The sequence below is a fragment of the Armigeres subalbatus genome, chromosome 3 (assembly GCF_024139115.2).
Source record: "Armigeres subalbatus isolate Guangzhou_Male chromosome 3, GZ_Asu_2, whole genome shotgun sequence".
NCBI classification, from domain to species: domain Eukaryota; kingdom Metazoa; phylum Arthropoda; class Insecta; order Diptera; family Culicidae; genus Armigeres; species Armigeres subalbatus.
Genome location: NC_085141.1, coordinates 199,034,018 through 199,057,411, shown reverse-complemented (window position 1 = coordinate 199,057,411; position 23,394 = coordinate 199,034,018). Strand labels below are relative to the sequence as shown.

General features: G+C 38.3%; 4 long non-coding RNA genes across 5 annotated transcripts; 1 reads left to right on the top strand and 3 right to left on the bottom strand.

Annotated features, from left to right (window-relative positions):
- Window positions 1-4,795: 4,795 nt before the first annotated feature.
- Window positions 4,796-5,887, bottom strand: LOC134221158 (uncharacterized). 2 transcript variants are annotated; one of them, XR_009982233.1, is made up of 3 exons: window positions 5,737-5,887; window positions 5,450-5,607; window positions 4,796-5,384 (listed from the first exon to the last, which is right to left on the bottom strand). It is a non-coding gene; the product is annotated as an uncharacterized LOC134221158 (long non-coding RNA). The 2 variants fall into 2 exon arrangements; XR_009982234.1 differs by having other exon boundaries at window positions 5,450-5,599.
- Window positions 5,888-9,129: 3,242 nt separating this feature from the next.
- Window positions 9,130-10,045, bottom strand: LOC134226646 (uncharacterized). Its single transcript, XR_009983528.1, has 3 exons — window positions 9,715-10,045; window positions 9,537-9,645; window positions 9,130-9,473 (listed from the first exon to the last, which is right to left on the bottom strand). It is a non-coding gene; the product is annotated as an uncharacterized LOC134226646 (long non-coding RNA).
- A 3,523-nt stretch (window positions 10,046-13,568) lies between these two features.
- On the bottom strand, window positions 13,569-15,369 carry LOC134221261 (uncharacterized). Its single transcript, XR_009982293.1, has 3 exons — window positions 14,756-15,369; window positions 14,413-14,699; window positions 13,569-13,775 (listed from the first exon to the last, which is right to left on the bottom strand). It is a non-coding gene; the product is annotated as an uncharacterized LOC134221261 (long non-coding RNA).
- Window positions 15,370-17,608: 2,239 nt separating this feature from the next.
- Window positions 17,609-18,517, top strand: LOC134220999 (uncharacterized). The gene is made up of 2 exons (XR_009982159.1): window positions 17,609-18,022; window positions 18,084-18,517. It is a non-coding gene; the product is annotated as an uncharacterized LOC134220999 (long non-coding RNA).
- The last annotated feature ends 4,877 nt before the right edge of the window (window positions 18,518-23,394 follow it).

The window sequence follows — 23,394 nt, the reverse complement described above, 5'->3', positions numbered from 1 at the left end:
GGAAATGTTTGACAGCCACGTAACTGCAAAATAATTTTGTTTATGGGAGTGATTTCAAAATATCCCTCTACTCGCTTGAGCGCAGAAAAGTGGCTTACCCAGGTTTAGGGTATTTTCATATGGCGAAACTTGGGCCATATGGCGAATTATTAACTCAAATGTTTCCGAACAAAACATGAATATTTTTTCATGGAGCATATGTATAATCGTACGAAGAATCCATATCCGCAAAAAAGTGTGTTTTGGTAATTTTGGCTTATACGTCAACTATGTGATCATGGGCAATATGCTGCTCAAGCACTTCGGCGCCAACAGCACTTTTTTCGTGGTTCTTGTGACGACCGCCAGACTTCAAAATGATCTACTATGCACTGTGATTCGAAACTATCCAAAATCAAGATAAAAAGCAGGGATGGGAAATATCAAATTTTCAAAAAATCGAGGATGATCAAAACTCACCCGCGATCTTACTTTTAAATTAGCGAATTTTTTTAGCCAGCGAATAAGAATCATTTGGAAATCGTATCTTGATTTAAAGCAATTACCGTTATATTTTGAACTCTTGTCCTTACTACCATGAAACCATAACGCCAAATAGAAGCTATAACGGGACTGTTGACAATTAGCTGATATTAGTAAAGAATAATGTTTGAATGAAAATTCTGTGTTTATTATCGTTTGAGTGCAAAGTTTGAGAAGTTGTCGCCAGCGACAACACGCCTACTGTTTTCGCGTGAAAATTTTTCGCATGAAAATTGCAATCATTATCGTCTGATAATGATTCAGCACAACACTGATAAAAAGTGCTCAAATTTAAGTACTCTCCCAACACTCACATTTTGGATACCTTTTTGTTTTGGTTGATGGGTGTTTATAACTTAATTTCGTAGTTTACCCCCAACACTCCCTATTGAGTTCTTTTGTTTATAAGAAAGTATCCAAAATGAAGTTTTGGAGCTATACCTGGTTTTGGCTGAAAATTCACTTGCAACCATAATCAACGACGCTTAATACGTTTGTAAAGATTGTAAAGTAAATATTTAACTGAATTTGATGAAATTTAAAGTTGCCTACAATGACACAGAATGGAAAGTGCTTCGCTATACGGGTGAGTTACAATTGGTTCCTCATTAATGAATGAAATATTAATTTATTCTGCATACAGTTTTAGGACGAAATAACTATATTTTCCGGCTATTGACGAGAGGGACGACACTTCTGCTTATGAGGAACATAAGGAACATAACAGTCCTACAAAAAGACATTTGATTCTGCCACACGTTCCACAACGTAAGTACAAAATTATCAATTCTTATTATATGGGGCACACACTTGTGGTATTCGTACCATGGTACAAGGCGACAAGAAAATTATTTCAAGGCTATCTTTAATGAAGACAATAATTGGTATGGCACTCATTTCAAGATTTTTGTACCATGGTACGAATACCACAAGTGTGTCATATTACATGTAAATACATATGCCGATCATTTGCTGGATTTGCTGGACAGGACAGAAAGTGTGGAAAAGCGGGCATCGAGCGGCTAACTTCTACCAAAGCTGTGGCACCACCAACGAGCTGGGAACCGGCTTCATAGTGCTGGGTAAGATGCGCCAACGCGTGATTGGGTGGCAGCCAATCAACGCAAGGATGTGCAAGCTGAGGATTAAAGGCCGTTTCTTCAACTATAGCATCATCAACGTGCACTGCCCACACGAAGGGACACCCGACGACGAAAAAGAAGCGTTCTACGCACATCTGGAGCAGACATACGATGGATGCCCACTGCGGGACGTTAAAATCGTCATCCGTGACATGAACGCACAGGTAGGAAGGGAGGAAATGTATAGACCGGTCATCGGACCGGATAGTCTGCACACCGTATCGAATGACAACGGCCAACGATGCATAAACTTCGCAGCCTCCCGCGGAATGGTAGTCCGAAGCACCTTCTTTCCCCGCAAAAATATCCACAAGGCCACATGGAGATCACCTAACCAAGAAACGGAAAACCAAATCGACCACGTTCTAATCGACGGTAAATTCTTCTCCGACATCACGAACGTCCGCACTTACCGCAGTGCGAATATTGAATCCGACCACTACCTCGTTGCAGTATGCCTGCGCTCAAAACTCTCGACGGTGTACAACACGCGTCGAAGTCGGACGCCGCGGCTTAACATTGGGCGGCTACAAGACGGTAGACTAGCCCAAGAATACGCGCAGCAGCTGGAAGTGTCACTTCCAACGGAAGAGCAGCTAGGTGCAGCATCTCTTGAAGATGGCTGGAGAGATATTCGATCCGCCATTGGTAGCACCGCAACCGCTGCACTTGGCACGGTGCCCCCGGATCAGAGAAACGACTGGTATGACGGCGAATGTGAGGTGATCCAAAGGTGGCGGCAGCACTACGAAGAACACCTGAATGGCGATGTGGCAGACGAAGATGGCGGTATGGTGATGGACCTGAGAGAACGCGCGCAGGACATAATTCTACCGGCTCCGGATCTCCAGGTAATCCAGGAGGAGATTGGCCGGCTCAAGAACAACAAAGCCCCTGGGGTTGACCAACTACCAGGAGAGCTATTTAAACACGGTGGTGAGGCACTGGCTAGAGCGCTGCACTGGGTCATTACCAAGATCTGGGAGGAGGAAGTTTTGCCGCAGGAGTGGATGGAAGGTGTCGTGTGTCCCATCTACAAAAAGGGCGATAAGCTGGATTGTAGCAACTACCGCGCAATCACATTGCTGAACGCCGCCTACAAGGTACTCTCCCAAATTTTATGCCGTTGACTAGCACCAACTGCAAGGGAGTTCGTGGGGCAGTACCAGGCGGGTTTTATGGGCGAACGCTCCACCACGGACCAGGTGTTTGTCATTCGCCAAGTACTGCAGAAATGCCGCGAATACAACGTGCCCACACATCATCTATTCATCGACTTCAAAGCCGCATATGATACAATCGATCGGGACCAGCTATGGCAGCTAATGCACGAACACGGTTTTCCGGATAAACTGACACGGTTGATCAAAGCGACGATGGATCGGGTGATGTGCATAGTTCAAGTTTCAGGGGCATTCTCGAGTCCCTTCGAAACCCGCAGAGGGTTACGGCAAGGTGATGGTCTTTCGTGTTTGCTATTCAACATCGCTTTGGAAGGTGTAATACGAAGAGCAGGGATTAACACGAGTGGTACAATTTTCAATAAGTCCGTCCAGCTATTTGGTTTCGCCGACGACATAGATATTATGGCACGTAACTTTGAGAAGATGGAGGAAGCCTACATCAGACTAAAGAGGGGAGCTAAGCGAATCGGACTAGTCATCAACACGTCGAAAACGAAGTACATGATAGGGAGAGGTTCAAGAGAAGACAATGTGAGCCACCCACCACGAGTTTGCATCGGTGGTGACGAAATCGAGGTGGTAGAAGTATTTGTGTACTTGGGCTCACTGGTGACTGCCGAAAATGACACCAGCAGAGAAATTCGGAGACGCATAGTGGCTGGAAATCGTACGTTCTTTGGACTCCGCAAGACGCTCCGATCGAATAGAGTTCGCCGCCGTACCAAACTGACAATCTACAAAACGCTAATTAGGCCGGTAGTCCTCTACGGACACGAGACCTGGACGATACTCGTGGAGGACCAACGCGCACTTGGAGTTTTCGAAAGGAAAGTGCTGCGTACCATCTATGGTGGGGTGCAGATGGCGGACGGTACGTGGAGGAGGCGAATGAACCACGAATTGCATCAGCTGTTGGGAGAACCATCCATCGTTCACACCGCGAAAATCGGACGACTGCGATGGGCCGGGCACGTAGCCAGAATGTCGGACAGTAACCCGGTGAAAATGGTTCTCGACAACGATCCGACGGGCACAAGAAGGCGAGGTGCGCAGCGGGCAAGGTGGATCGATCAGGTGGAAGATGACTTGCGGACCCTCCGTAGACTGCGTGGTTGGCGACGTGTAGCCATGGACCGAGCCGAATGGAGAAGACTCTTATATACCGCACAGGCCACTTCGGCCTTAGTCTGAATAAATAATAATAACATATGCCGATCAATGTAAGCGGCAACGCGTTATCGAAGCTCAAAATATAAAGTCATCTGTTTTCAGTGGCATAACCGAATTAACTTTGATGGTCTCTTTCATGTTTAATTCCCCAATGTTTCTTCTCTTTTACAGATCGAAAGCTTTCGTTTCAAAGTATTTCATCGTGACAGCAGCGGACACTTCACATTCTGCAGAATCATTAAAAATCACATCAAAATATAATTTACCATTATTTATGTTTTACTTATTTTATGATATTCTTCACTCAAGCAAAAAGGCCATTCAATTCATGTGCCAACCCACATGGATTTTGCAATGGGGTTGTACTCATGATAAGTATGTGTGATATTAATGAATTGTCGCCAGTATGAATTTTTATCAAATACATGGGTTAACAAAATAGAATCCATAAAAATGACCCATACTTTTGAAAAATTCAGCTTATGGAGTATATGTGTAAGGAAAATGATTCTAATCGCTGGATTTTCGTGTTCATATACTGTTTTTTTTTTGGAATATTTGATTTTTTCAATCGAAACTACAAATATAATGGACGACAGATAATTTATTGATTAAATGTTTGCTTGCATAATTTGTGAGGTTTTTGGAGTGACCTTTGCTGATCCTGTACTTTATTGCATAGATAGCGGCAGCGAGTCATCCGACGGATGAAGCAACATATTTTTGCGAAAAGAAAGCTGGTAGGCAAATGGTCAACTGAAATTAAGACGAGTTAAGTAGCCTCTATTTAATTCCAACAATTATCGTAAGTCGAGTCAAGTACGAGACACTGAAGACGACCACACAGTTGTGGTCGAAATACGTATTTGCTAAGATATCGAAATAATTGGTGGAATTAAATGAAGGTTACTTAACTCCAATGAGCTAGACTTTACTAAGGTGGCACAGATCAGCGTTGCGTGGCACTGGTTGTCTCTTTTATTCTCCCGCTGATCTTATGAAACGCAATCATCTTAGACGGTTGAATACATTCCACTGAAAAGAGCTTTAAATATTTTTTTCTGAAAAAGGCAAATGGTGCTTCCGTGTCACGTGGAAGTAAATTCAACAGTGCCTGTAGTTATCCAATGAGCTGCTCAATTCCCACATGCCCTCTGCGAGTTCCGGTTGTGTTTGGCTTTTAGATCGGCTTCTAGACGCTGCTGGATCTTGACGATGGGAAGTATACGGTTGTGTGGATCGATATTGGCATCAGTTGTCGTGTTCCGAATGGAAAACTGCTTGCTAGAGCAGGAGTGCATGGTGGTACATGAGATACAAACAATGACTCCGGTTGACTTTCTTCGACGTATGCAAATAGCGGGACCTATAATTACAAATTCTACAAATAAAACTCCAATCGTCCTATATTGAATATATTAAGTTACTTACCAAATCACACAAAAATCAATTGCAAACGATACGGAACCGCTAATCTCCTAACGCACTCAAGTGAAAATTTTCACGGGACGCCATTTTTTATCATCTTGTCATCAACTTTGATGAGCGTTTCTGATGGTTGTCGAGTTGGTCGGTGAATGCCTAGGGGACTTTTAATTAGTCATTTAATTCAGTAGTTTGTTAAATACAAGGTATGTGCCGGACGTATGGTGGTTATTAGAATCAAATAAATTTAATGAGAAGGCGTCTTTTAGAAAAGTATGAGAAATTACACATACATTTAAGGGGTCAATTTTCTTGCGTGTTCTTAACAATATAAATATAATCATATGGATATCTCTGGGTTTTGATATAAACATACGAATCAATTTCCTGCAAACTTTCGCTTAAATTTGGCTACAATGGAAAACCCGTTTTTTAGTACTTTTCACTCAAAGTCGACTCTTTGACAAAAAGTAAAAATTATAGATAGTGGAATATATAGATGAGCGAAGATAAATCCTCTGTCTCCAAACGAACTGTCAAACGTGTCTCCAAACGAGCATGACGTCACTTTCAATGGAAACGTTAAGGGCTGTGACGTCATATGCGCGTGTGCACGGGCAAAAAAATTGACTCAGCCATGCTTTCGCTCATCTATAGATTCTACTATCTATAGTAAAAATCACCCGACCAAAGGTTTTTCAAAATAAATCAAAATTGAGTTATTGCTGAAAAACTCAATTTTGAGTGGTTGCACTTAGCTGTCAAGTTGAGTGAAAAAGACTCAATTTTGAGTTGTTTCGCATCTCCGTGTGTGCTTTCTTGCCTCATTGGTATTTACCAGAGTCTATTATATATTTATAGAGTTGCGCAAAGAGTGAAGCCAAATCTACCTATTGAACTGTCAAACCGTCTACCTATCGAGCAAAGTAAACAAATGCTTGTTGGTGAGGCGAAAGTATTGTTATCGCCTAATGATTATTATTGCGAATTAAAACGCATGAATTAAAATGGATTAGATTTGATCTAGAAACAGCTTCAAAAAACATCAATATATTCCCCAATAAAGTAGCAACAAGAAATTCACGTGTTTGCACTCTGTGGGTAACTAGGTTATCGAATTAAAAAGCTTTAGAAGAGGACGCTCCCGTGAAGTCACTTGAAGGGTTGAACAAAAGTGAAAGTTAGAAATAGAATAACAAGAACAGCATTCAGAATAAGTGTAAGAAGTAGAGGCCTTGATAAGAGAAACGCGGATTGGCATAAGCCGCCAATCGAACCGTCAAAATACAGCAGCCAATCGAGCAAGAGACCTGTCAAGCAACCAAAACATCGGCTCAAATACTGAAAACGACTAAATTCGATTTAATGCCATTTATGAATGAACAAATTTTAATGCATTTTACATTTGTTATCAATAATATATGCAAATCAATGATAGGTTATGAAACGCAATTGCTTTGTTTATGGGATTTTATTGTCATGTGATGTGAACACATTAAATAGAGGTGTGTAAAAATTTACCTGGATAAACCATTTCTTCCTTTTCATGTGTTGTTCTTACATGAAGAAGTTTGGCTGCAGTGTTGGCAGAGCCATATTTTCTATCCGCGTTTCTCTTATCAAGGCCTCTAGTAAGAAGATCCTCTTTGCGTAACTCTATATAATAGACTCTGGTATTTACTTCTATCAGTGCTAAAAATAGAACAGAAGCATGCCTTGCTGTACGCGCTGTACGGGCTGTGTACAATGCGATGCCTGATGCAAGACGAAAATAAACAGTCAAAGCTTGTGTTGCTGATGCTAAAGACACTATAAACAAAGACGGGAAATGTTCCAATTGGAATTCCAAATTTACTGTCAGTGCTATTCCAATCGAGCAGAAGACCTGTCATTCCAAAAAATCACGCAGAATATTTGGCAAGGGCTAATTTAACTTCCGCAAATAAACATGTTTAAATTATTGTTGTAATATTTTTGGATCAATGTAGCCTAATAAACCCCTACAAATGGTAGAAAATGACTCTCAACTTGTTCATATTGTATTTGCTATCTGATTTGCGTGGGTATAAGCGTTACTAATCATTTTTTTTTTAAATTAGGAAAATCACTTACATCAATTTGAAAACTTTATGCAATATGAGCATTGTTGCGCATTCAGGGTTGCCTGTCGAATTATTTGCTCAGGGATCAGATTTCGCGTCTTTGTATATAGTGTCTTTAGCTGATGCTACGATGCTTAAGCCGACCGATGCGCAGTGGCGGAAACCCGTACAAAGAAAGATTCGTTTTTTCGCGTAGCTCACACATATTGTGAATGAGCTAATTCCTTAATTTATTGATTGTAGCTTGTAAATTTAATTTTTGGTGACTTGGTTAAAAAGTTGATGCTGTAAAGCATCTCCTAAAAAAATGTGTATGGGCAAATTAAATTCGAATAAATCTTTTAGTCTGACATTTATATGGGGGCCCGCCACTGTGCGACGGCACATTGCCATTCCTTCTTTCACGCGCATCCGTACGGGAAGCAGACCCTACACGACGGAAAAAGTTTGACAAACTCTTGATTATTGAAGAAAAAGATTGATCGTGTGAGTGCGAACCCAAAATATTGAAGTAAATATTGAGGGAAATCAGAAAAGTTTGATATTCTTTTCAATATTTCCCCTCATCTCCCCCCGCAGTTTGCCCACAGTAAAGACACTATATACAAAGACGCGAAATCTGATCCCTGAGCAAATAATTCGACAGGCAACCCTGAATGCGCAACAATGCTCATATTGCATAAAGTTTTCAAATTGATGTAAGTGATTTTCCTAATTTAAAAAAAAATGATTAGTAACGCTTATACCCACGCAAATCAGATAGCAAATACAATATGAACAAGTTGAGAGTCATTTTCTACCATTTGTAGGGGTTTATTAGGCTACATTGATCCAAAAATATTACAACAATAATTTAAACATGTTTATTTGCGGAAGTTAAATTAGCCCTTGCCAAATATTCTGCGTGATTTTTTGGAATGACAGGTCTTCTGCTCGATTGGAATAGCACTGACAGTAAATTTGGAATTCCAATTGGAACATTTCCCGTCTTTGTTTATAGTGTCTTTAGCCCACAGGAGTCGATGACGGTTGAGTGTGGGCGTGTTTTGTGCGTTATACCGCTATTTGATTCATATTAGTTCAAGAAAAAATTGAGTTTTTCTTCAGCTACGGCCATGCCGGCTAATCAGTGAAAATATTGAAGAAAAGTTTGATGAAAAGTTTGACGAAAAAAGTATTGTCAATATATGCCTCGTGTAAGGTCTGCTGGAGAGTGTTGAACAAAGCACGATGCATTTTGAAATGGCTATTTACATGAGTATGTGATATACACGCTTAGACTGGATTATCTAAAAGTCGGTAAAAATTACCGATAATCGAACTAAAGTGCACATACCTAAAATGTAGGTAATCATCGATTACCTAAATGTAGGTAATAGTGGTTCACAAGAATTATCGTTATAAATTACCAATCAGGGTCGTTATTTTTTACCGAAAAATAGGTTTTTATTTTTTGTTTTGGTTTTGCGAAAACGATAAAAATTACCGCTTGAAGTCGGTATATTTAACCGAAAATTAGGTTAAAATTCATTATTTTGATTTGAAAAAAAAATAAATAAAATGACATTTATTTTCCGGATAAAATTTATTGTTATCAAAAAAGGAAAAAATATTCCATTATTTGTCTCATATTGCCAGTTTCATCCTATCCAGGGAGATTTGAACAAATATGCCAAATTTTCTGGAGAGATGAAATTGTGACAGTTTGATGACAAATGGAAGCCCAACCCAATTTATATTTTATTTTTCTATAATAATTATAACATTTATCACTTCTAAAAAGGGACCGACGATATGATGCAGGTGATGGTGAATTACGGAGCACTGTATATGCATATTCATGGCTTAAAAGGTTTCCAAAAACAAAAGTTTTGTCGAAACTGCACATAAGAAAAGCCAGAAAACCTTGGGTAAAGTTGATAGGATTTCTGTAATGAAAAAAGTTCCTAAATATTGCATTTCGAAACCGACTTTGAGAATTGTCCACTCACCTTGATTTTTGGAAATCGGCAGCTGGAAAGAAGATCTTAGCATCTAGAAGGGACGGAACTAGATGATCAGATGTCACAATAAGCGGATATAAAAATATGCCGGAAAGGCCTGCAGAAAGCAAAAATGTTCTTTTATATTGTGATCCAAAAACGTCGCTATAGAATATTTGCCACTTACCTTTATATCTAATTACAAGAAATCCGGAAGCCTGAGAGCCAGAAAGAGGTGCCTGGAGAGGCCAACCGAGAAGACGCCAAGAAAATTCTCCGAATCTGGAACCTCATCTGGAACAGCAACTCAATATACCGGCAGTAGACTCGATTTTAACAAAGACAATAATAAACTATTTTTAAGTAAAAAATAGCGTCGTTACTGGAAAAGACACAATACTCTAAATTAGGTAAAAATTAGTGAAAATAATCGTTAATTTTTACCGATTATTCAAGTAAACATCCATTACCTAATTATAGGTAAAATAAAAACCTAATTTTAGGTAATCAAATCTAAGCGTGTAGGGTATTTCAAGACAAAATTTTCAAAACGACTTATCTGTTTTTGTAAATAAAGATTCAAACGACGATTTGACGAATCTGATAGCTCTCCCACGCAAACCAACACCATCAATAGGTAGATGAAGGTTTCCGCTACCTGTTGATGGTGTTGGTTTGCGTGGGAGAGCTTTCAGATTCGTCAAATCGTCGTTTGAATCTTTGTTTACAAAAGCAGATAAGTCGTTTTGAAAATTTTGTCTTGATTTGTGTTTTTCTTAGCGCATGATAGCAATAAGACATGAGAAAAGTTATGTATGCATAGGAAAGGGTTTTCAATTACTGATCGGATATCGGATAACGGATATTTTTAATTTCCATAGGGCACCCGTACCATGAGTGGGGGTAGTGGGTTCTTATTGATATTTCCCATTATTATACACATATGTTTCCTTTCGTTAGCTGAAGCGGTATGATGTAATTATGATATCCCACCAATATAATTTTTCATAACAAAATTGACTTTCTCACATCAATGGTTAAGCAACTTTTACCTCCATTAAAGGAAAAATTTATCCATAGGGTACGAAGCTATTTTGAATAATTGGTTAGGTGAAATAAATCTTAATTTACTATCAATATTTTATCTATTAGTTAATGTAATGTAACTATATATTTTCAATCACGAAACGTAAACTTCGAGAATAGTTGGTAAATCCCAACCACTATTCACTTGGATGGTAGTGCAATTTGCACCAATTCTGATCAATCACGGAGTAGCAACCATTGATATGTACAGTCAGTCTAAGCTAAGCTAAGCTGAAACTGTATATTTTCAATCACCAACGTTAAAAACAAATATTTTCTTTTCTCAATTCATTAATACTTCCAGTATAGCAACATTTACCCTAGCGGGATAAACTCTAATGCTATATATAGAGGCAATAAACATATCTCCAATTCGATGATTCATCTTAGAGTAAAATCAGCAGTGATTCAAATCGTTCGGGGCTGTCAGTTTGAATATGAATCTGAAACATTGAATTTCCCAGCAGCTGTTCTAGATTCACCCCATAAAAAATCCTCCCTACTTTCCCCCCGACTAAATCGATTCACGTCGGTAGGATCGACCGACTTTGGTCCCGACGAATTTATAGATTGTTTCACCGAGCCTTATGGGAATTTTACAGGGGAGACAACCGACGCGACGATAAACTAAATCGGTGGACTAACATCGATTAAATCGAATGAATAATAGGTCGACTTTGTTGTAAATGATATGTGACGAAACCAGACGAAATATAGTGATTAATCATATTATTACGTATAATCATGGAGCGAATTAGATTAAACCTATAGATAAATCGGTTGACCAAATAATGAAATCAGACGAAATAGGGTGTTTAATCAATTTATTAAATTTCATCAAAGAGCAGATCAGACTAAATCTATAGATAAATCGGTGTGCCAAATAATGAAATCAGACCAAATAGGGTGTTCAATCGGTTTAATAAATTTCATCCAGGAGTGGATCAGAATAAATCTATAGATAAATCGGTGGATCAAATAATGAAATAAGACGAAATAGGGTGTTTAATCGTTTTATTAGATTTCATTAAAGAGCAGGTTAGACTTAATCTGTAGATAAATCCATGTGCTAAATAATAAGATTAGATAAAATAGGGTGTTTAATAGGTTTATTAAATGGGGGCATGGCATAACCCGTAAATATTTATGGATCCAGGTCCGAGTACATGAACAATTAGTTATAGAGCGGGATCTTCTCAAACTTATCGATTCTGCAAGAAAAAGAAGCAATTAGAAAATTTTCTAGTAGTATTTATTCCATTCAATGAAATCGCGGAACAACTTTTCGATACTCAATCTCCTGAGGAAGTAATTATTGTTCGGTGCTAAATTGTGGCATAAGATAGTTTCACCATGTTTCACACTTCGCGTAGTACGCGGATTTGGTCCCCATGCATTTTCAACGGGACTGATGGGATATCGAACGGAATATAAATAATCAGGACGCTTAAATACATGGATACCCAAACTTCATGACTTTTTAAAATAAGTTCATGTAGATAGGTATTTTGTCTACTTGGTGACATTCCGAAAAATATCCCAAAGGGTTAAAGTAGTCGCTTGTATATTGTGAGGAGCGCGGTTCGCAAAATTTTGGCATGATCACCCCTTTCAAATTTTTTTTTCACTTTACGGCTCTAAACTGTGGAACTGGACATCTTCATCTGCAATTCCACCCTACGGGAAATTTTTCTCCGTATTTTGTCCTCATGTATTTCTTGAGGAAAACACAAGTAAAAAAAACCTTCTCGTTAATTCGGTAATTCAAAGTACGCCGAAATGATAAATCTTCAATGAACTTCCTCTGGGATCTTACAGACGGTAAAATCAACATGAACTAATAACTTACCTAGTTATCGGAGAACCAGTTTTTCGGATACCGAACTACAAGACGAACCAACAGCCATTATCATGATGGCGAAGGAAACGGCGGTCCACGCCAAGGCGGCCGCCTTCAACCCAGAGAGCAAAATTTCCACTCCCTGGGAGCTCCTACCCACGGACATGTTCCTCTCGACCGGGTCCGAGGAGGAGGAGTTTTTCACTGGGGTCGAGTGCAACTCACTACATTCCGGGCGGTAGCTGATGCACACTATTCTTCCGATCAACTATTCGAGCTTTCTCAAAATCTAAATACTAACAAATTAAATCATATTCAATTAATTAAAAATCAAATAAATACAAATACTCACTTTTGCTTTGTTTTGTATTTATAAGCACAAGCACCTGACTTCATCTGTTAATTAATCGGACGATCAAAATAAGCACCAAATACCACCCCAAATAATCTATCGATTATTTTACCGATGAAATCGGATACCGATTGCACCCGACTTCATTGTTCAATGAGTCTGGCGACGAAATTAAGTATGCTACGACAATCGACGTCGTCGGTGTGAAAATAGGTAGATTTGGTATGCACTCGATTTCGTCGGGGGATGGTGAAATTTCAGAACTGTCAAACTTTTTATGGGGCAGTTTTTATACCAGTCAACTGTCAAAAAAATAAAACTGGTATAACGCTCCGTTCTATTTTCTGCAGATTTGAACCACGATTGAATCACGAGATTCAAATATTTTTCAATTGTTTTGGTGTATAGATGCGTCATTTTATCTACGGATCAATCCACTTTGCAATTCTGGCGCCTTTCTTGGTAGTAACATAATGATTTCAATTAATTGAAAATTTGAAAAACATGAATAGAACACTGCTGGGGAAACCAGCGAGTTTGTTCTATTTTGCTCCAGATGCAAACTAGAATAGTGGTCGAAAATTTAGAATCAAACTGAATCACTCCTGATTTCACTCTTAGTATGTATCTTCTCTCATGTTAAGTGTATTGATGGTGCTGTGGTATAGTATGCTCTTCCCACCCCAGAGATCACAAGTTCGAATCCGGGGTGGGGCGTTTTGCTTTTTTTTTTGCACGTGAAAACAGTTTTTTGGCCATAACCATTAATCGTTTTATTAGATTTCATTAAAGAGCAGGTTAGACTTAATCTGTAGATAAATCGATGTGCCAAATAATAAGATTAGATAAAATAGGGTGTTTAATAGGTTTATTAAATGGGGGCATGGCATAACCCGTAAATATTTATGGATCCAGGTCCGAGTACATGAACAATTAGTTATCGAGCGGGATCTTCTCAAACTTATCGATTCTGCAAGAAAAAGAAGCAATTAGAAAATTTTCTAGTAGTATTTATTCCATTAAATGAAATCGCGGAACAACTTTTCGATACTCAATCTCCTGAGGAAGTAATTATTGTTCGGTGCTAAATTGTGGCATAAGATAGTTTCACCATGTTTCACACTTCGCGTAGTACGCGGATTTGGTCCCCATGCATTTTCAACGGGACTGATGGGATATCGAACGGAATATAAATAATCAGGACGCTTAAATACATGGATACCCAAACTTCATGACTTTTTAAAATAAGTTCATGTAGATAGGTATTTTGTCTACTTGGTGACATTCCGAAAAATATCCCAAAGGGTTAAAGTAGTCGCTTGTATATTGTGAGGAGCGCGGTTCGCAAAATTTTGGCATGATCACCCCTTTCAATTTTTTTTTTCACTTTACGGCTCTAAACTGTGGAACTGGACATCTTCATCTGCAATTCCACCCTACGGGAAATTTTTCTCCGTATTTTGTCCTCATGTATTTCTTGAGGAAACACAAGTAAAAAAAACCTTCTCGTTAATTCGGTAATTCAAAGTACGCCGAAATGATAAATCTTCAATGAACTTCCTCTGGGATCTTACAGACGGTAAAATCAACATGAACTAATAACTTACCTAGTTATCGGAGAACCAGTTTTTCGGATACCGAACTACAAGACGAACCAACAGCCATTATCATGATGGCGAAGGAAACGGCGGTCCACGCCAAGGCGGCCGCCTTCAACCCAGAGAGCAAAATTTCCACTCCCTGGGAGCTCCTACCCACGGACATGTTCCTCTCGACCGGGTCCGAGGAGGAGGAGTTTTTCACTGGGGTCGAGTGCAACTCACTACATTCCGGGCGGTAGCTGGTGCACACTATTCTTCCGATCAACTATTCGAGCTTTCTCAAAATCTACAAACTATCAAATTAGATAATATTTAATTAATTAAAAAATAAATAAATACGTATACTCACTTTTGCTTCGTGTTATGTTTATAAGCACAAGCACCTGACTTCATCTGTTAATTAATCGGACGATCAAAATAAGCACCAAATACCACCCCAAATAATCTATCGATTATTTTACCGATGAAATCGGATACCGATTGCACCCGACTTCATTGTTCAAAGAGTCTGGAGACGAAATTAAGTATGCTACGACAATCGACGTCGTCGGTGTGAAAATAGGTAGATTTGGTATGCACCCGATTTCGTCGGGGGATGGTGAAATTTCAGAACTGTCAAACTTTTTATGGGGCAGTTTTTATACCAGTCAACTGTCAAAAAAATAAAACTGGTATAACGCTCCGTTCTATTTTCTGCAGATTTGAACCACGATTGAATCACGAGATTCAAATATTTTTCAATTGTTTTGGTGTATAGATGCGTCATTTTATCTACGGATCAATCCACTTTGCAATTCTGGCGCCTTTCTTGGTAGTAACATAATGATTTCAATTAATTGAAAATTTGAAAAACATGAATAGAACACTGCTGGGGAAACCAGCGAGTTTGTTCTATTTTGCTCCAGATGCAAACTAGAATAGTGGTCGAAAATTTAGAATCAAACTGAATCACTCCTGATTTCACTCTTAGTATGTATCTTCTCTCATGTTAAGTGTATTGATGGTGCTGTGGTATAGTATGCTCTCCCCACCCCAGAGATCACAAGTTCGAATCCGGGGTGGGGCGTTTTGATTTTTTTTTTGCACGTGAAAACAGTTTTTTGGCCATAACTTCGGAACGCAATGTCCGATGGATCTAATTTTCAATAGCAAACAATGGGATTGAATTCTACGTCGAATGGAACTTGTTGCGAGCAAATTGGATAATGCTAAGTACCAAAAAGTGTGTCTCACATTTTTGTACACACACACATACATACACACATACAGACATCACCTCAATTCGTCGAACTGAGTCGATTGGTATATAACACTATGGGTCCCCGGGCCTTCTATCAAAAGTTCGGTTTTGGAGTGATCCTATAGCCTTTACGTATACTTAGTATACGAGAAAGGCAAAAATAAAAATAAAAATGATTATGAATAATACCATCTGGCATCTTGTTGTCGTGGAACGTGCATATTTTTGTTTACGTCGCATTTTCTACCGTCCCGAGAGAGAATGAGAGTAAAATGTTTGAGAGATTGAGTGAAATTTTGCTTTTGCCAATCGCTATGACTGAAATTAGTGCTGCACCTCGTTAATTTAAATCAAATAAAAGCTTTTTTGAACGACATTTAGCGCGAATAGCTATTTTTTAAGCAGAAATGAACCCCAATGCAGTATTATACATCCCAAAAAAATCAGGAAAAGTTGTTTCCTGTCATAAATATCAATTAAATAATGCAGTCGTACGCTTGTTAGGCCGGTAAACGATTTTAATCGTACATTCTTATGCGATGTGTGGTTGTCTGGGGCATTGATCAATCTTGATCAAATTAAATAGCATGAAATAAGTAGAGTGGCTTTACGAAATGCAACTTGTTGCGATAAAATCAGTTAAGTCTAAGTACATGAAAATCGTGTGAGTTTTTGAGGTTGAAAAAGTGACCATTCCGACCAGAAGAACCAATTCAAAAGGGCCAAAAACGACGAAAAGGAAACAAAAGGGCCAAAATTCAAAGTGACCTTATTTCAAAAAGGCCAAAAACCACGAATAGCTTAAGTTTTACAAGATTAGTATAAAAGGGCCTCATGCAGGAGCTAAAACGGCCTAAAATAGAAGGGCCAAAATTCAAAATGGCCTTAGATCAGAAGGGCCAAAATTCAAAATATATTACTTTACAAGGGCCAAAAACCAGAAATAGCTTGAATTCCGAAAGATGAGTGCGAAACGACCTTACATCAGAAGGGCCAAATTTTAAATGGACCAAAAACCACACAGAGAAAAAATAAATTGTGTTTCTAAAAGTTTCACACTTTTATTATAAAAAGATAGAAAATGTAGTTAATTTGATTAATGAAACTCTAAATGTGAGAGAAAAACTTTTTATTTGAGAAATTGTTTCTAAACAAAAAACTGTTATTTCAACAGTTGAAATTTTTCTTTTTACAGATCAAATGTCATTCTATACTTTTTGTTTTTTCATTTGTTAGTGCAAAAACAGTTTTAGCTGTGGAGAGAATTTTGAAAAATTGAAGAAATCAATGGTAAAAATTTAAGTCAGTATAACAAGAAACCGAAATACATTCCGTTTTAATTACGGATAATCTTCGAAACTTCGGTTATAACCGGTCAGCTGCGTGAAAGACGAATCTCTAGCGGGGTTTCTAAACACCAGCAGAAGATGTCCTCTCTGATGGGTCCGGAATCGGCACGGCAAATGAAAATTCTAAGGTGGGGTTTGTAAAATACTTTTGTTATCGATTGATTTATTATTTTACTATTTACATTTTAGGAAAGTATACACACACACTATAAAAAAATACACGAGAGGACCGTGTGTTCTACACATGAATTTGCGCATAGCCCTCTCCATCCCCATCAGTGTTGGTGCCGTGTTTACAAAATTTTCCTTTGTTTGCTGTTAGAACTGCCATATTTTTCTTGTTTGCTGTTAGAAAACAACAAACAATCCGTTGACACACTAAAAAAATATCGCAAAATATTTTAACTAAACATCAGGTGAAAATGAAAATTTTCATTTTGATTCAGTGTGCAGCGAAAAAAAATAATGTGTGGTAGTGTTGGTAAGATCTGTTTAGAGACCTCGATGTTGTCAATGCGAATCAATATCACGTGTAAAGCACATGACATGGCTCATTCAAAACTGAGCATTTTTTTATAAACAAACCACACGGTATTAACGTGTAAAACAAATCGAATTCGGTTGCTCGACTTGTCATAGTCGCTTGTTTGATATATGATATCTAAGAATAATTGTGTTGATTTTCATTTGAATTGTGAGTGAATTTCGTGTTTTCTTTCACATTTTAATAATGATAATGATTGCATATCCGTCCGGATTCCGATTTCCGTCATCGGATCGAAATCCATTTCAAGAAACATAGTTTTCCTATAACTTCGACGAATCAACGGTGGAAGTATAGAAAAACGTCTCGTTGGTTTTCGAACCTCTGACGGAAATTGATATCCGGACAGATAGAAAAAAAAATCAAGTTGGTAAAAATGTAATATCCACAGTGGGAGGTTGCATTTATTATTTTAAAAGAAGTTGAACCACACCAACTAATACTATTTTACGAGCTGAGGCCGGCGATTTTGTCTTCGAACAGGTAAAGTGCTTTTATTTTCCGAAATCTGCAACCGGTAAATAAGGTTTTATTATCCACACAGATCACAAAAAAATCAAGTTACCTACATCTAAAAGAGCTGCTGCCGGAGAACATGATCGGTTCGGTGCTTATTCCTGCTAGCAAGAAGCCGCCACGAAGTACATACGTCGCAAAGGATAGTCGGAAGAGGCCAGTATTGACGATGCGTCTTCGCCGTTTTGAGTATAATTCCATCTTATTTGATCCTGCTGCTGCTAAAGCAGGAAGGGAACATGCAATCAATTAGAAAAAGTACCAAATTAGTATGCTCTGATGCGATTCAACATAAACGAGGAGCCACAGCAGGTCAGCTAGGTTTTCCAGAGCAAGAAAATTTATTTTAAAATATTAATATATATGTATTAAATTAATGGGATTCAACCGTATAACGAAAGTCGTATTCCGGATAGATTAAATTAAACGAAAACAAATTATTAAAAAGAAGTAAAAAATCTACATTTCCTGTCGTTTAATTACAGTTCCGAAAAATATGGATTAATTTTTTTTGAGAGTTCCTTCCTTCCTTCCTTCCTTCCTTCCTTCCTACTATACTTCTCGGGTACTTATTCAAAAGGACGTATGTGATTTTGTAAACAAAGATTCAAACGTCGATTTGTCCAATCTGAGAACATTCCCACGCAAATCATCACCACAGACAGGAAGGGGAAGCATTCGGCTACCTGTTGGTGGTGTTTGTTTGCGTGAGATTGTCGTCAGATTGGACAAATCGACGTTTGAATCTTTGTTTACAAAATCACATACGTCCTTTTGAATAAGTACCCGAGACTTGTTTTTACTTAAGATAGCAGGTGAACTTCACTTTTTTCATTTATTTGGCAGGGTTGCATGTTCCACACATCTTCTGCCCTCCCGGTCACTCAACAATAAAAAATCCCTTCTTTTTTACCCTTCTTACACCCTAAGAAGGGTATAAAGATCGCTTGAAAAACCGACTTTTTATCCGAGGCTCGGAGACCCAAGTCGTATATACCAATCAACTCAGCTCGACGAACTGAGCACATGTATGTATGTGTGTGTGTGTGTGCGTGTGTGCGTATGTGTGTGCGTTACAAAAATCTCACATCAAGATCTCAGCCGTCCGTGGACCGATTTGCACGATTTTAACACTAAACGAAAGCTATGACTTTGTCATTGTACGAGTTCAATTTTTTTTGCAATCGGACATTTGGTTCCAGAGATATGTGAGAAATACGAACATGAAGTGTATTTTCAGAAAACTAACAAAATACTGTCACATGAATATCTCAGCCGTCTGTAAACCAATTTGCATGATTTTATCTTTAAACGAAAGCTATGACTTTGCCATTGAACCCATTGTATTTTGTTTTTGCAATTAGACATTGGGTTCCGGAGATATCTCTGAAATACGAACATAAAGCATTAGACGTATCAACTTCACACATTGGTAAAATATGTCCCATCAAGATCTCAGTCGTCCTTGGACCGATTTGTGCGATTTTATCTTTAAACGAAAGCTATGTTTTTGTCATTGGACCCATTATTTTTTTCTGCAATCGGAAATTCGGTTTCAGAGATATCTGTGAAATACGAATATGAGACATATTTTCAGACTACTAATGAAGAATTGTCACACCAATATCTCAGCCGTCTATGACCCGATTTGAACTCTTTTGGGCTTAAACAGAAGCTGTAATATTGCCATTTAAGGCGGCAAATCAAATTTACAGTCTTTTTGTATTTTTTTAAAATTGTTAAATTTCCAGAAATATCCCTTTTTTTATTTTTTTTATTTTGAAATCGATAAAAGCATGATAATATCAGTAATTTTATATACAATTGAAGGTCATATGCATAGAAATTGTAATATGCACTGGGCACACACAACCATTCAAAAGTGTAAGAAGGGTTGCGTTCACTGTAGGTGGATTAAGTCGGGTTTTTATTCATAAATTAATAAGTGCAAATTAATATAAAATCAGTTCACTATTTACCGATAATTGAAATTGAAAAATGTTGCGGCCTTTCAAAACATGCATGAACATGTCCGTTTTTATTGAAATAATGACATATGGAGGATCGTCTGAATCGTCTGAATGCATACTCAAATTCGTTTGAAGTAAAACATAACATGTTTTAGATAAACATATGACATCGTGGTGTATCAATTATACAATTTGCTATAAACATAGTCATTTGAACTGAGTTTGTGAAGAACATCTCAGTGATGTGAAATACATCAGACTTGATGGTGTAATTTGGAATGAAATATCAACATTCTGAAACACACGAGTCGAACGTGTATTTGTTATGGTTATTCATGGATGTGCATATCATATGGTAGTGTATCAATAATGAATTTGGATGTATACAATGACATTTGAACTGAGGATGTCAAGAACATCGTAGTGATGTGGATTGCACTAGAATTGATGGTGTAAGCTGATTGAAAATATCCATATTCCGAAAAACATGAATCGAACGTGTATTTTTTTATCAGTGCATGGCGAGAACATGAAAAGCTTGGCAAGAGCTGCGGTAAGAATCTCGAACCGGAACGAACAGCACTCGACTCCCGTGATCTTGTCACTGCGCAAAAACAATTGGACGCCGCGAAAGATGGCCTTCGGCGTAGGACCGTCTCCCACCGCTTACCATGAAGTACGATCTGCTGCTGCGTCCGCGGTTTAGCTGCGAGTGAATGGGATCTGGCACCGCAATTCCAGCGCTATAACATGCTACCCTAGAACCCGGATCCCTTACAAGACGCAGAACATAAACATGACGATATAATAAATAAAAGTTTTACTATAAGTCTTAAAATTTATTTTGGCATTTATTTGGAATTAAAAGTACACAAACCTTGTTGCTTTGAAAGTATCACTGTTGATTTCAATGTAATATATACAATTTGTTTTGAGAGGAAAATGTCATTTGAAAAGTAAAATACACATTTAGTTTTGAGAGAAAACTGTTATATTGAAAAGTCGGCTCTTGTTAAAGTTCTTCCCGATGTGACATTTTTGCAATTGTAGATTTAACAATTCTATACTTTCTACTGAAAATCACTAACGAATTTTCTTGTTTTTACTAACGTTTCTTTGGATTTTACCAACGATTTTTTTTTGTGTGCACGAGTAGCCTGATTTCGACAGAATTAGTGCAAAAGGGCCTTATGAAAGGAACTAAAACGACCTTAGTTCAGAAGGGCCCAAATTCAAAAGGGCCAAAAACTACGAATAGGGACTAAAACGACCTACAAACAAAAGGGCCAAAATTCAAAATGATCCTACATTAAAAGGGCCAAAAAGGACGAATAGCTTGAGTTCGAAGGGATTTGTGCAAAAGGGCCTTATGGCAGGAGCTAAAACGACCTTAGACCAGAAGGGCCATAATTCAAAAGAGCCCTACTTCAAAAGGGCCAAAAGCGATAAATAGCCTGAATTTGGAAAGATGAGCGCAAAAGGGCCTTGTGACAGGGACTAAAACGGCCTTATTACAGTAGGGCCAAAAACCGAGAATTAAGTTTAGTGCAAAAGGGCCTAAAACGAGCTTGAAACAAAAGGGCCAAAAATCAAAAAGACCTTTCTTTAAAAGGGCCAAAAACCACGAATAGCTTAAGTTTGAAAGGATTAGTACAAAAGGGCCTTATACAGGAGCTTAAAATAGAAGGGCCAAAATTCAAAATGGCCTTAGAACAGAAGGGCCAAAATTCAAAAAGGTATTGCTTTACAAGGGCCAAAAACCACAAATAGCTTGAATTCCGAAAGATGAATGCAAAACGGCCTTGCATCAGAAGGGCCAAATTTTAGAAGGGCATTACTTAAAAAGGGCAAAAAATCACGAATAGCCTGATTTCGACAGAATTAGTGCAAAAGGGCCTTATGAAAGGAAAGAAGCGCCCAAATTCAAAAGGATAAAATACCACGAATATTAAAAAAAACGCGAATAGGGACTTAAACGACCTACAAACAAAAGGGCCAAAATTCAAAATGATCCTCCATCAAAAGGGCCAAAATCGACGAACAGGAAACAAACGGGCCAAAATTCAAAGTGACCTTATTTCAAAAGGGCCAAAAACCACGAATAGCTTGAGTTTTACAATATTAGTATAAAAGGGCCTCATGCAGGAGATAAAACGGCCTAAAATAGGAGGGCCAAAATTCAAAATGGCCTTAGATCAGGAGGGCCAAAATTCAAAGGGTATTACTTCACAAGGGCCAAAAACCACAAATAGCTTGAATTCCGAAAGATGAGTGCGAAACGACCTCACACTAGAAGGGCCAAATTTTAAAAGGGCCTTACTTAAAAAGGGCTCAAAACCACGAATAGCCTGATTTCGTCAGAATTAATGCAAAAGGGCCTTATGAAAGGAACTAAAACGACCTTAGTTCAGAAGGGCCCAAATTCAAAAGGGCCAAAAACAACGAATAGGGACTAAAACGACGAATAGGGTCTAAAACGACCTACAAACAAAAGGGCCAAAATTCAAAATGATCCTACATCAAAAGGGCCAAAAACGACGAATAGCTTGAGTTCGAAGGGATTTGTGCAAAAGGGCCTTATGGCAGGAACTAAAACAACCTTAGACCAGAAGGACCATAATTCAAATGAGCACTACTTCAAAAGGGCCAAAAACGATAAATAGCCTGAGTTTGGAAAGATGAGCGCAAAAGGGCCTTGTGGCAGGGACTAAAACGGCCTTAGTACAGAAGGGCCAAAATCCGAGAATTGTTTAGTGCAAAAGGGCCTAAAACGAGCTTGAAACAAAAGGGCCAAAATTCAAAGTGATCTTACTTCAAAAAGGCCAAAAACCACGAATAGCTTAAGTTTGAAAGGATTAGTACAAAAGGGCCTCATGCAGGAGCTAAAACGGCCTAAATAGAAGGGCCAAAATTCAAAATGGCCTTAGATCAAAAGGGCCAAAATTCAAAAGGTTTAACTTTACAAGGGCCTAAAACCACAAATAGCTTGAATTCAGAAAGATGAGTGCAAAACGGCCTTACATCAAAAGGGCCAAATTTTAAAAGGGCATTACTCAAAAAGGGCCAAAAACCACGAATAGCCTGATTTCAACAGAATTAGTGCAAAAGGGCCTAATGAAAGGAAAAACCCAGATTAATCCACCTAGCAGTGATGATGCCTTTCTCGTGCATTATAAAATATATTGAAAAAATCACATTAGAAAGGTCAAAAAAGCTCTTTGGGGGAATAGATCACATTTTTCGATCATTTTAATATTTTTGCCTTGCCACCATTCAAAAAAATTGTTCTTTGAATTTTCAAGGGGACCTTTGGGGAAAAACAATGTTTTTCAATAATTCCGAAAAGCAATGATCGGGCCCATTTCCAAT